Here is a 15,198-nt window from a genome sequence, read left to right on the forward strand (position 1 = left end):
TCGGCCTTTGCCACACCTTCTACATAATCCGGGAGGTGGTTGGGGTCTCCTGTTTAGGCTATTCCTAAAAGGAGTATTACTCCTAGGAGTACCCCACGTACAGTTTTTACTTATATGACCTGGTGTACCACATTTAAAACATTTGGTAACACGGGGCCTTCTTTCACCTCTGGGATTTGTCTCTCCTATCCAAGCCTCATTACTGTAGTTACGAGACTCAACACCATTAGTATACTGAATCCACTCTTCCAAAGGAGCTGATCTGATCTTTAATGGTGTAAGTATTCTTCTGCATTCTGCATTAGCATTGTCGAACGCCAAGGACTCAGTTAATACTTTTCTTAATTCTTTATCTGATACAGCTCTTGTTATAGCTGTGTTCAGTCTTTGTAAAAAATCAGTGAAGGATTCGTGTGGTCCCTGAAATATCTTTGTGTATACCTCAGTTGGTTTTCCAGGTTCTGGAATTTTTTCCCAAGCATTTAGAGCTGCTGTACGGCATAGGGATATTGTATGTTCATCATAAGTGGCTTGTACATTCCTGTCAGCAAAACATCCCTCACCAAGTATTTGATCTTGGGAGATCACAAAACCTCTGATTTTACCTTGTTGTTCTAAATTTTTTGCCTCTTCTCTCAACCAGCTTTTCCACTGTAGCTGCTGACTATATTCTAGAACAGCTGAAATTAACTGATGCCAGTCATCTGGGATGATTCTATGTGAGGTAGACCACGAATTTAACAATTGTTTTACATATGTGGAGTGTATCCCATATGTAACTACTGCTTCCTTTATATTTTTAAAGTCCCTTGTTGAAATTGGTTGTACTGTATATGTAGTATATGGCTCAGGGTGTGTGTCATCCGCTGGCTTCTCATGGATGATAACAGGATAAGCCATTGTGTGAGAGCCATTTGGAGATGTTACAACCTCTATGGTCTTGCCCTTCTGCTTATTAGGTCCCTTGTCATGTTTACTGAGAGTTTCTTCTAAGGCCTGCAAACGAGCACCTAGAGTCTGTTCTATGGAGTGAACCTCCTCTCTGGCAAGGGACTCCAGATTTCTCATGGAATCATAGAAGTTTTTATGTTCCTCAGAAACACATGATTCCATGGACCTTATCTTATCAATTAATGATAATCTTTCTTCCTTATATAGTGTCTGGAGAGTTAGTGTTCTGTCCATTAAATATTCACATTTATTATCAATAAGATCAATTTTTGGTACAAGCCTGTTTTGTAAATCCTGATCAGCAGATTCCAGAGAAAGAATCTTTTTCTCTAAGGTCTCATTGCTATCCGTTAAAGCAGATTCCAGAGATAGAATCTTTTCCTGTAAGCCTTCATTGTTAGTTTTGAAAGCCTGTAAATCCTGGTTAGCAGATTCCAGAGAAAGAATCTTTTTCTCTAAAGTCTCATTGCTATCCGTTAAAGCAGATTCCAGAGATAGAATCTTTTCCTGTAAGCCCTCATTGTTAGTTTTGAAAGCCTGTAAATCCTGGTTAGCAGATTCCAGAGAAAGAATCTTTTTCTCTAAGGTCTCATTGCTATCTGTTAAAGCAGATTCCAGAGAGAGAATCTTTTTCTGTAAGCCTTCATTGCTCTCGCTTAAAGCCTGTATCAGTCCCAATAATGACTCATCTTTGTTCTTGCTATTAAACCAGTGTTTGAACACTGTGTGGATTATTACAATGAATACCAAAATGGTACAGGCCAGATATGCCTTAGGAAGGTCATATATTTCCAGGAAGATGTCATTCATCATACAGGCAAAAAGGTTTTCAAATTCTTGTGAGGTAATGTTGTCAGCCATATTACAAGAATTACTCAAAATTTGTTAGTCAGTTTTAAGGTGTAAAATTATCAAGTACTTCTACTTGAAATAAAACGCTGGTTTGCCTATCTTACCTTTCGGTGGTGGTGGGGTTGTAGTGGCGCTTTTCAGCCAGCAGGAGGCGCTGGTACAGCTCCAAAGCAGGGCCTGCTGGCAACCTTGGCGGGCGGCAGCTGGAGGCAGGAGCCGGGATGTCGGGGAGCCAGATGGCGGGAGCCGGGATGGTGGGAGCCGGATGGCGGGGAGCCGGATGGCGGGAGCCGGGATGGCGGGGAGCCGGGATGGCGGGAGCCGGGGCCCGCACTCGGGGAGGAGGGGGATCGCCTCACTCACAGCGGTTTTTCGCTGGTCTGGGGGCTAAGCTAGGGAGCTGAGACCGGACTAGCTGCTCCCTTTTTCGGGAATGGAACCGTGTAGGCGTTCCCTGGTTCTATGGAACTCTGCAGGCGGGTTTAGGTACCCGCCAGCCGGGGAGAAGGCTGAGGGCGGGAGCCACCCAGGCCTTTGGAACTTGCCCCACGTGAGCGCCAGATATTGGTGAAATTATTAAGGCCACTCCACGTAGTTAAAAGGAGATTTATTTAATGGCGTAACTTACAAATTAAGGAATAGGTAGGTCGCGGAGTCTGGGGAAGGTGTATCACAGTCCAGCGGTGTTCTCTGGAGCTCTGCTCAGTCCACCTCTCCAGTCCAGGGTCCCGCCACAGAGAGAGCGCCCGCCGATCCAGATCTCGGGTCCCCTGGCGCCTCCCTTGGCCCCGCCTTGTAGGCGTGACAGTTGCCGAAGTCTCAATGGGGGTTGGAACTTCCAGATCAAAGCTGGAATGGCTACCCACTACAGTGGTGTCAGGGGATCTGATACCATTTTCTCTCCCCAGGGTGTACTGGACATATATATAATGTACACACATACATGCCAGCAAACCACCACCAGCAGCACTACCATCACCACCACCAGCACTACCACCACCACCATCACCACGCACATACACAGGCATAGTGGGACAGGCAGGGAGTGTACACAAAAACAGAGCAGTGACCACTAAGTAAAGTCCTATAGAGGGCCTTGTGGATCCTAGCTTCTACATAGGAGTTCAGTGAGATCAAAGGAAAATCAAAATGAGACCACTTTGCATTCATAGTTACCACTGTGCTGACACATATGGACCCCCTGTCTTGGATCAAGACCATGGCGGTCCATCCTCTGTGTCTTTACTTTGTTCTTTGGGGCCCACATACCTGTACTCACAGGTACTTTCTTCTGTTATATCCATGCTTGAGATCCATTGTTTGAGAAATAAAGCAATGGCCACCCACATTTCTATATTCCCCATGGACTCATGCCCTGGGCTCATTTATCATGAGCTGAGCTCACCACACAGAAAGAAAACAAGCGACTTTGTTGCCATCTCATCTGGTGATTTCATCAAGATAGAGGTGACCATGTGACTTGGCCATTATCTTGGTTAGTGATGTTTTTGAAATATTTGCCAGTATTGCTGAGCCCTCAGAGGATTACTGCACTCCTAGGACTTCCTGTGCTACAGGCAGTCAGGTACACATCCCAGTACTCCTCTTCCAATTTGTCCATTTTAATTTCATCTTCTGTATTCCTAATGGGATCATAGAATTGGGAGACTCAGAAGAGACTCCAACATGGGCTCTATTACCACTTGATAAAAATTGACATGTCGTTTTTTATTTGGGGGGGTTCAAGACAGAGATTTCCTGGGTAACAATTCTGGCTGTCCTAGAACTTGCTCTGTAGACAAGGCTAGCCATAAACTCATTCAGATCTGCCTGGCTCTGCCTCCCAAGTGCTGGAATTAAAGGTGTGTGCCACCACCATCTACTTTCTGTGTATCTTAAAGAGGGTATACCCAAACTCCATGGTGCAGTTTTGGGGTTGGCACATTGTTTTGCAGGATATATTTACTGCTTTCTATAGGAGTTTTCCCAGCCATGTGCCTCCAACAATACCAACAGGAGCTAAAACTTTCAAACTGACAGTCTTTTAATGGAGAGAATAATGAAAGAACACTCTGTCTAATATAAAAAACATAAAATGGTTAATAAACCTCACCAGTATAAAAAAATGGAAACTTGTAAACATGTACAAAATAATATATAAGACTTATCACTCATAAATTTTGAAGAGGATGGAGAGCCAGAGGTTCTTTTTTTTAATACAAGGAACTTCTGGGAGATTTAAGCATAGGATTGGAGGAGGAGAAAATGACTTTTCTACTGTGGGGCTAGAAGTTCCTCTTTTCCAGTTAAAACAAGGGGAATAAATGTCTTCTATGATCTAAAACTGTAATAACAGCTAACATGTCAGTATATGTGTGCCTTCTTTTCTGGGTTGTATACAGAGAGTATTCCCTCACATCAAGGTCACTTTTGATAATGTGCTAAGACGCTTACTAAAATGTGAACTTTTTTTTCTGTCAAGTTAGAAAAGGGATATAAAGTCCAAGCAAAGAGTGTTGCTTTATACCTGAATCAGAAAAAGCTTGGTAGTTAAAAGGATGTGTGAGATAGTCTTAATTTGTTATATTAATCTATTCATGTACTTTGAACTCAACTTTTTTTTTAAGATTTATTTATTGATTACATATACAGAAGAGGGAGCCAGATCTCATTACAGATGGTTGTGAGCCACCATGTGGGTGCTGGGAATCGAACTCATGACTCTGGAAGAGCAGTCAGTGCTCTTAACCTCTGAGCCATCTCTCCAGCCCTCAATTTTCTTTTAACAAGGAGGTGTTGCCCAGCGCTCTCTTCTGAGTCAGTCAGCTCCCATACTCAGGACTCCTACTGTGCCTGTTTGGAAAAGATCAACAGCTGGGCATGTGGAGAGCTGGTTCTTGAGAGGGTAAACAAGATTGACAGGCCTTAATCAGAAACAGGTGGCCAAAGCTGCCATGTTCTGCTGCTTGCTGATGCGGTAATGACCCCCTTGTTTATTTACATCTTCACCAATTTTCTGTTTTTCTTGGTTTCCTTCACTGCCTAAGCATGGCTGTACTGAAATTTGCTCTGTAGACCAGGCTGGCTTCTAACTCAGAGATCCCCCTGCCTATGCCTTCCCAGTATTGGGATTAAAGGCATGTACCACCATACCCTTCTTTAAGCTTTTCTTTAATTTCTTTGCAGGAGTTTGAAACTTACCTTGGTAGAATCTTGCCCTGAGGTCACCACCCCATTTATTCCATTTCTTCATCTGTTTATCAACTTGAATACAAGAAATAGTTCCATTCCACTTCCTGGTGCTCTTTCTCCTCAAATTGTACATTTTGTATGTTTTCCTTGCTCAGCTTCCTCTTTTTCATTATAAATCTGTATGAGTGGCCAGTCATAAAAACACAACAGAGTCTATACTAGGATGTTTTGAGATTTCCTCTGCCAATGGAATTAATCCAAAACACCTCAGGCAGACTTTTGGGACAAGGAGAAAAAGCAGCCATATTCTTCACCAAAATATCACAAGAACAATCTCTAGGCCACATATTAATATTGTTCACCTCTGAAATATCTTGACCAGGGCCCCACATTCAAATAACTCAACACCAATGTCTTCCATGTTCCTACTAGTCTGACCCATTAAGAAGTACTTAAAGCATTCCACTGCTTTCCTAACCCAAACTCCCATAAACTATACTACTCCAAATAAAAACATGGTCTAGCCTATCACAATACTCCAGTCCCTGGTGCCAACTTTTGTCTTAGTTAGAGTTTCTGTTGCTGTTAAGAGACACCTTGACCACAGCAACTCTTATAAAGGAAAACATTTCATTGAGGTGGTGGCTTATAGTTTCAGACCTTTAGTCTATTATCATCATAGAGGGAAGCATGGTGGTATGCAGACAGACATGGTACTAGAGAAGGAGCTGGTACATCTTGATCCACAGGCAAAAGGAAGTTCTCTGAAACACTGGGCATGGCTTGAGCATAGGATACCTCAAAGCACACCCCCACAGTGACACACTTCCTTTAACAAGGCCACAGCTCCTAATAGTGCCACTCCCAATAAGCTTATAGAGACCAATTACATTCAAACTATCACAAGGACTCAGGACCTAACAGGTTGTCCCACATCGGCCTTCAGCCAGACAGTCACCTTGCTAGGGACAGGGGCAAGAGGAAAGCCATTATGAAGACCTGAAGGTTCTAGAAAAGGTAGGTGGCCACAAGAGCACACAGTATGATGGGGACAAGTGACTTATGAAGAGGCCTCAGTTGTTGGGGGACATTGTGCCTGGAAGCTCAGAATAAAGCCAGGGAGCCATAACCAGAAACACTTAGCAGGACAGGGCTCCTTAATGTTGTAGCACAAGACTGTATTCTCAGGGAGCCACTCTGCCAATATAGTTACTCTACAGTACCCAGCAACTTGAGCATCACCTCCTGGTGACCATCAGCCAGCTGCTCCACCACCAGGACCTGCAGCTGCTCCTCAGCTCCACCTGCCAACACTCACCTGCGTTCTCTACTGTCTGACTCTGGGAAGATCCCACTCCTCGGCCCTCAAGGGGGTGGTGGGAGACCCAGCTTCTCATAGACAACTGAGAATAGGGTGTGCTGAGGGGAAGTGTACAGAGCTACACCCCAATTCTAGGATGACCCTGAAACCCAGAAGTCATCTGCTCCCTCAGGCCCAGGTAGCATCTGTCCCAATGTGGCTGTCACACCCTCCTGATCTTCCAGGTGAGAGTGCTACTTCAAGTCCTTGGGAAGACCTTGCTCCCACTGTTTAAGATACTGTCTAGAATGTTCCACAGCATCCCCTTCAAGACCCATGTACATAGATCTGAAGTGACTGAGCCCTTGCGGGCACAGCTTCACAATTACAGACAGTAGAACTGGGCTCTGAGTGTCTAGCCATTGTGCCTAGACCATTGCCCCTTCAAGTGAATCTGGGTCCTGCCTTGGTTCCCCATCACCAGGTCATGCCATCACACCTTCCACTTGAGGCCCTTGTGGGCCAGGGACTATACCAGGAATTTCAATTCCAGGCCTGTCTGTGAACTGAGATTGAGGCTGTAGAAGCAGCCACACTTGTCTCAGGGATGACAGGGTCACATGATCTTATGAGGAGCATGTCTGCCCTCTAGAGCAGTGGTTCTCGACATTCCTAATGCTGTAGCCCTTTAATACAGTTCCTCAGGCGGTGGTGAGGCCCCCAAACATTCAATTATTTTAAAAACTATAATTTTCCTACTGTTGTGAATCATAATGTAAGTATCTGATATGCAGGATATCTGACATGTGACCCCTGTGAATGGGTAGTTTATAACCCCTCTCAAAGGGGTTGAGACTTACAGGTTGAGAACTGCTCCTCTAGTGGATACTACCTGCCAGAAGGAGCAAACCAGTCAGGTAATGGGAAGAAATGGAGAGAAGCAGCATGATGTGAAGAGAGGACCCACAGGAGACTGGAAGAGTCACCGTGGGGTTCAAATGTTGTCGGAGTCTTGTCAGAGGAGCTGCAGTTAGCAATGGAGTTTATGGAGTTCGATTCACCAAATAGCAAAGCTAAAGCCTGGAGAGGCACCTCGAGGTGTAGACGAGTCTCCAGAATGCCCCTTGCCCTATTGCATGTAAACAGAAATACAGTTAGCAGAACACAGGAATGAAGTTTTGTAGGTATCTGCTACACTGAAATCTTAAGCAGCTCCCTGCCAATACAAAAGGAACTGGCTGAAATATACTTGGCTATCTTAAAACTTTGATAACAAATTTATAACAAATTATAAAAGAATCATTGCTTTGGGGTAGAGATGCTATGGAGGGAAAATCATGGTGATAAAAAGTATTTAACTGCTTGTGGGCTTTAAGGAAAACATGTAACTTGGTATCATACTGTTCTCTATGTGTAAAGATTTTCATTTGTTTTTGGAAAATATATATAACTTGTGATTCTGAGGTAATATTTTCTTGTGTAGAAACTTTTGTCTTAGAAGGTATCAAAGGGATAAATGAAAAATAAGGAACATAGAAGGGAAACAGCGGGAAGAAGAAGGGAACAGAGAAAGAACAGAAGAAGCAGTAGACAGAGAAAAATGGAACAAAAAATTAAGCTTTGAAACCTCAGATAACATCTCCTGGGTGTTAATACCCTATCGCCAAAGAAACACCTTCTCGCTCATTTCTCTGACTTGCTGAAAGCTGGTTCTTCAGCAAAACTGTCCCTGTGGATACTTTGGCATGGTCACTCTTGTGGGACTGTCTGCACCTTAGAGTTGCTTGGCATTATGTCTCTGTGAGAACTGCCACATGGAGGGAGTGACACTGTTAGTGCCCAGAGCTCTGGGGAGGAGAAAACTGTCCAGCATCCAGCTGCAGTGGCTGATGCTCAGCTCCACACGCATGACTCCTGGCTTTTGTTACAGCTTTTCTGTAACTTATACCACTGCAATGGGAAAGACAGAGACAGACTGACTCATTTCCTCCCAGTTTTGTCCACATCTGTCTTGGGTAGGTGAGACCCACCTATGGCCATCCTTGTCTACCTCAGCCTTCTGCAGGGACAGTGCCAACCCAGGGCCAAATTCTCAGCTGGAGAGCTGAGGGAACATGTGGAACTCCAGGACCGCCAGCTCCCTCCAGTCCACAGCAGAAGACACCCACACAGGCCATCCTTCCTGAAGGATGTCTCCTGAGCCAGGGCTCCAGGCCCAGCAGGTCCCAGTGTACTCAACCTGCCCAGTCCTGCTGCCCAACAGAGGTCGTAAATCTGCCAGAGCATCTCTTCACATAGCCCAAGGCCTGTAGAGATGCAGCTGCAGGGAGAAACATGTGGCAGGGATGCAGAAAGACCAATATGTGAAACTGCCAAAGCACATGCTGCCCTCAGCCTGGAACCCTCATCTCCTTCCCAGGGAACAGGTGCTTCACAGAACTGAATTCCTTAATGGAAGGCAGTCTGGACACCCCAGGACCCCTGTACAAAAAAACAAAGATAGCATTGCCTCTAAAATGCTCCTGGCCTTGGACAGATGGCCTCCATTAAGAACTACAGAAGTACAGTTTTAAAAAGACAAAATAGAGTATAAAAATAATCTTGAAAGACAAAAACATAATTGGAAAAACTTTAAAGATATCAGGGCAACAATCCAACATATAATAGCTTAATAAATAAACAAAACATCTAAAAATAATAAAAAACTAATAAATAAAATTAAGAGTAACTTGAACAACAATGTGGGAGACTCTAATTCAAAACATAAAAGCGAAGCTGGAGAGGTGGCATGGAGAGTCAAAGCCCTGCCACCCAAGCCTGGCAACCTGGGCTGACAGAGGAGAGCTGGCTTCCAAAATTATCCTCTGACCTCCACATGTGCACCATGGTGTGCAGAAACACATGTGTGCACTTATGCACACAAGCAAACATCATACCCATATATATATCTACTAAAAATAAATTAAATTTCAAAACTTTATAACACTGAAGAAAGGACCTAAATAAAAACACCAGATAAAAAAGAAGTTCCAGGTGCACAGACTGGCAGATTTAATACTGTAAAAATATCTATATTACCAAAGGTGATATAAACATCAGTGTAAAATGGGGACCAAAATTCCAAAAATGTTTCTATGAAGAGAAATAGAAAACACTACATTCTCACAGAAGCAAACAAGACCCCAGTGGCCAAAGCGACCCTGAGCAGAAAGAGAAATGCTGGAGGAATCACCATGCTCCACATCAAATATCCCTAACACATGGTGTAGTTACTTGTAAGACACTGACATTCAAACCAGTGCAACAGAACATAGGTCCTAGAGATAAACTGAGCAGCCACAGCTGATCTGTGACCAAAAATACATTGCCAAAATGCATCTGAGTAAAGACAGCCTCTTTGACAAATAATCATGGGGAAACTGAATAGAAGAACAAAACTAGGTCCCTATTTGTCATTTGCCCAAAAATCCATGTGAACCTGAAACTTGGAAACTTCTGAAGGAAGAAATTTCAAGATACCTGCAGCAGCAAGGACTTTCTGGAATGGATTCCACTGCTTCAGAAATCACCACAAGAATTGGCAGATGAAGCCGGACAGTGGTGGCACATGCCTTTAATCCAAACACTTGGGAGGCAGAGGCAGAAAGATCTCTGTGAGTTAGAGTCTGGTCTACAGAGTGGGTTCCAGGACAGTCAGGGAGACACAGAGAAACCCTGACTAGAGAAAACAAAAAAGAAAGAAAGAAAAGAATTGTCAGATGGGATTGCATGAAACTGAGAAGTTTCTGCACAGCAAAGTCAACCAGAGTTGAAGAGTCAACCAGAATGGGTGAGAAGGTTGCCAGATACACTTCTGACAGGAATTAACACGGAGTCTATAGAAAGAGTTCAAAAAGTGAATCAGATAGCAAGAGAGCCTCAAATCATCTGGGCAATAAATAGACAAAGGTACAGAGCAGAGTCCTGAAAAGAAGTGCAAATGGAGAGTAAATATATGAAAAATTCATTACTTTTATCCACCAGGGAAGTGTGAATCAAAAGTGTACACAACAACTATGTCAGGTGACTTGGACCTACCACCAAGTTCACTGAAAAAGCCTGTGTCAAACAAATACACACACACACACACACACACACACACAGACACACACACACACACACACACACACACACACACACACACACACACACACACACACAAATAATAAACCAATATGAAGAACCTGCCCACAAAGCAGGAGACTCAGGGAGAGGACCTGTCCTCCACTTCCCAGGACCCTTCCTTTTTGCTGTGCTCAACTGCCCCACAGCTGTTTGCTAGGAGCTACTACCTCCTCCTGGCCCCTTTTCTCCCCTTGAGACTCACCAGTTCTCAGCCTGCTCCCCACGAGGAACTCTCCAACCACCACACTGGCTGGGAGATCCAGGTGACTTTATTCTTAGGGACTCACCAGTGCCCTGTCAGCTGTCTAACTGGGATCCTCTAGTTTTCCTACCCAACCTGAGACCCGGGACCAGTTCACACTGCCAGAGAAATTTCTTCCAAATTTCTCAGCCAAGCTGATGCAGACCTCAGATTATAGCTGACAACCAGAAAACTTGGGATAGAGGTTGTAGCCCCAATACCAGACAGAGAAAATCGACATCCTAACCTGCTGTGAATCAGCTCCCTCCTGAACACTGTAAACACCTCTGCCAAATAGAAGACAGCCTTAAACAAACAAACAAACTCAATGGATGACCAACTCCAGATGCACACATCTCAACTTGGAAATGAAAACAACACAAATAACCAAAAATAATACATCTCTACCAAAAAGAAAAAATATGCAAACACCACAGTAACAGCCTCTATTGAAAAATGACCTGGAAGAACTCCTCAATGATTCAATAGAATCATTATAACCATGGTCACACAACTCAAAAAGTCAAAGACTAAAAGAACAGAGAAATAATATAGTCAATACAAGACATAAAAATAGAGTTTAAGAAAACATAATCAGAAATGATGCTGGAAATGAAAAACTCAATAAACTAATTAAAAAGCTCAGTGGAGTCAGGGATGATAGTGCACACCTTTGATCCCAAAACTTGTGAGGCAGAGGCAGGAGGACCTCTGTGAGTTGGAGACCAGCCTGGTCTGCATAGTAAGTTCCAAGACAGCCAGGGCTACACAGTGAGACTCTGTCTCCAAACAAGATGAAATAAAACAGTGAGACCCAGGACCAGTTCCTTGGAAATTCCTTGGAAAGCCTCACCAACATAATGGCTCAGGTAGAAAATAGAGATCTGGGGATGGAAGACCAAGTAGAGAAATTAGATCATTAGGAAATGTCAGGAATTTAAACCAAAAGTATGAACAGGACATGGGAGTTTGGGGATACGACAAAAACACCTAGTCTCAGTGTTAGAGGATAGAAGAAAGAGAAGAATACCAAAGCAAAATACAACTCATCAAGAAAAAGAAATCAAAATCTAGTTTTAAAATGGGCAAAGGCCACTTGTCATCAGAGAGGTATCATCCAGCAAATGCAGAGACCCACAGTCAAACACTAGACAGAGCAAGAGGAGGAGAAAGGATGTAGGAGTCAGAGAGGGTGGAGCCAGAGTGGGAGGCAGGATGTAGGAGCCAGAGGAGTAGAGGACACCATGAGAACACAGGCTACAGAATAAACTAAGCAGGGTTTATAGGGGCTCCAAAAGACTGAAGGGACTAACATGGATCCTGTGTGGGTCTGAGCTGGGTACTCTGCACATGTTATGGTTGTGTAGCTTGGTGTTCTTGTGGGACTCCCAACAGTGGACATGGAGGGTGTCTGACTCTGTGGCCTGTGCTTTGGACACTTTTCCTCCTACCGGGCTGCCACATCCAGCCATGATATGAGGGTTTGGGCCCAGTCTTATTTTATCTTGTTAGCCATGTTCTCTGGATATCCCTGGGAGGCCTGCTCCTTTTTTTTTAAAGGGAAACAGAGAAGGAGTTGACCTGAGAAAAAAGGGAGATGGGGAGAGATGGGGAGGAGTGGGAGGAGAGGAAACTACACTTGAAAAGTAATGTATGAGAAAAGAATAAAAGTTTATTTAAAAGGCAGCAAAAAATAAAGTGGGCCAAAGGCTCAGAAGTCCCTCCAAAGAAGATGTACATGAAAGATGGTGCATGAAAAAATATTCAGTGTCATTAATCATTGTGGAAATACATTTCAAAATCACAGTGACATCTCCACTGCCATAACCATTTCTAAAGAAAGCTAGATAGATATTCAAAGGTTCCCTGGGCAACTTGCAGACAGCTGTAAAGGCCCACCCAGCATCTGGAGCCTCCTTGCAACACCTCACAGATGAGCTGCAAATCTCATAGTGAAGGCCAGATGGAGACATTGGGACATACAGAAGAATATTTCCCTCAGACACACAATCTCAAAGCCTGGTGTGCTTGTTATGTTTTTTCAACTTGACAAAAGCCAGGTCATTTGGGAAGAGGGAACCTCAATGGAGAAGATGCCTCCATCAGATTAGCCTGTTGTAGGGAACACAAAGGTTCTTACACTCACAGATAAGCACTAGGAAAACCAGGAATGTTAAACATGCTGGGTAGTTACAACCTGATTTCTGCCCAGGAGGTGAATGTCCCATAGCCCAGGTGATCTCTGTTCGATCTGTAGGGCCAGGCCATATCTGGAACCCACAAGCTCCAACAAGCAGGACCAGAAGTGGTTAATAGTCTAGATGACCTCTGTGCTATCTACATGGCCAGGGGCTCCCCAAGTACCCACATATAGGACCAGAGATGGTTAATAACCTAGGTGACCTCTGTGTTCTCTGTATAATGGAGAGCACACCAGAAACTCTCCTAGGCCCTCAGGATAGCACATGTAGCCGCCTACAGAGCCCAATTTCATGGAAGAACTGACATGTGCTTTGAGAAGAGTTTTGATGTAATTATGTCTCCTTGTGCATTTGAAATTATGATACATCAGGAAACTTTTTTCCAGATTGTACTGTGTTTAAATAGTCTCAAATAATCTGCCTGGGGCCAGAATCTTGAAGTCTGAACCAACACAGGCTCCTGAGTCCTGTTGAACAGGATTTCCTTATTGCCTCACATTGTTCATTACTCTGTGGGCCATGATGTTTTCAGAGACCCCCCAGCCTGTAGTTAAATCTGTGGAACATTTTCTTGATTTATAATAGATGTGGAAGGGCCCAGCCCACTGTGAGGATTGCCACCCCTGAGATGGTGGTCTCACTCCTCCATGGCCTCTGTTTCATTTCCTTCTATGACTTCCCTTCATAGGACTTTATACCATAGGACAAAAGAAACCCCCTCCTCCCCAAGTTACTTTGGTCATGGTGTTTATCACAGCAACAGAAAGCTAACTGAGACACCTGATTCCAACCAGTCCAAACACCTAGAGGTTCCTCCCACAAGCCTACTCTAACATTCCATCTTCTTCCCGTGTCTCTGAGGATGCTACTTTACCTCCTGACAGTCCCTTCCCTCCTGGTGTCACTCAGAGGGAAAGACAGGGTGGTCACAAGGGAGTTACCTAGACAGATGACATCCCAGAAAGGTCAAGAGGACATGGGCAGACCACAGCCACAGCTCAACCCACACAGGAAGTTAGCAAGTCTCCCTGAGACTATTCATAGGATGATGAAGTCAACATCCTCTATTTAGGACACACAGGTCACCTTTTCCTGCACACCCAGGACATGAAACTTCTAATTCCTAGCTCAGACACTTGATTGGTGACACCAGTGACAGTGGTTCCATCCCCTTCCCCGTCATCATTCAGCTGGTTCCTTTCCAGCCCTCACAGACATCTCTGTCACCTTCCTCCTGGGAGTAAATCCCCCCTTCCCAGAGCAGTGAGAACAAAGAGCAGATGGACTCAGTGTGTTTCTGTGTCACAAGAGGAAATCCACCATTGGGTTTAGGAAGTACAGGGTCTCCCTCTGGTGCTGACAGAGATGGGGAAAGACATGGCAGAGGTCAGCCTTGGGGTGTAGACGAATTGCTAAAAGGTCTTATTAAATAAAAAAAAAAAACCTGGAGTCACGTACCTGGGTTAAAGCCTGAGAGATAAGAGGAATAGGAAAAGCCACAAGCTAACCTCACCTTACTGATCTTCAGCTTCCAAAGAGACCTACTTCCTGTATACCCACATCTATATGACTTTCTGTTCTGCTATCTCATTTGCTCTCTCTGACCAGCTACATCACTTCCTCTTCCTGCCCAGCTCTGTCACTTCCTGTCAGTCTGTACAGACCTCCAGAGCTCCATGGTTAACCAGTGTTGGAATTTAAGGCATGTGCCACTACACCTGGCTCTGTTCCCAGTGTAGCCTTGAACTCACAGAGATCAAGACAGATCCCTGACTCCTGAATGATAAGATTAAAGGCGTGTGCTACCATTGCCTGACTTCTACTTTTAGTGTGGTGACTGGCTTTTTCCTATGATCTTCAGGCAAGCTTTATTTATTAGAGCACAAATAAAACATTACCACACTAGAGTGAGCTGTTTTTCTCTCAGGTCAAGGATTCCTGATTAGCCTTTCTACCCAAAGAGTGCTCTAGAGGACTGGACCATAAAGAGAGAAAGGGGGAGAGGACTAGAAGGCCCACATTGAGAGGGAAGAGGTGGGGCAGAGTCAGGGACACAGACCTTGCCCTCAGCTGAAGTGACCCTGGGAGGTGCTGCCTCCTGCCAGGAAGCTCAGCTTCAAGGAAGGACAACAAAGATGACACAAGAGCAGCAGTGCGTGGGAGCCATGCTGGAGTTGACGCTCTTCTCCACAGACAGAGAGAATTGCAGATCCTTACAACCGCATCATGCATAGGTGTGTAGCTTGGTGGTCCCTTGGCAGGGGCTCCTACTCACAGGAGAAGAGACCATTTCCTGG

Source organism: Peromyscus californicus, unplaced genomic scaffold, assembly GCF_007827085.1.
Source record: "Peromyscus californicus insignis strain IS unplaced genomic scaffold, ASM782708v3 Scaffold_4__1_contigs__length_199733344, whole genome shotgun sequence".
NCBI classification, from domain to species: domain Eukaryota; kingdom Metazoa; phylum Chordata; class Mammalia; order Rodentia; family Cricetidae; genus Peromyscus; species Peromyscus californicus.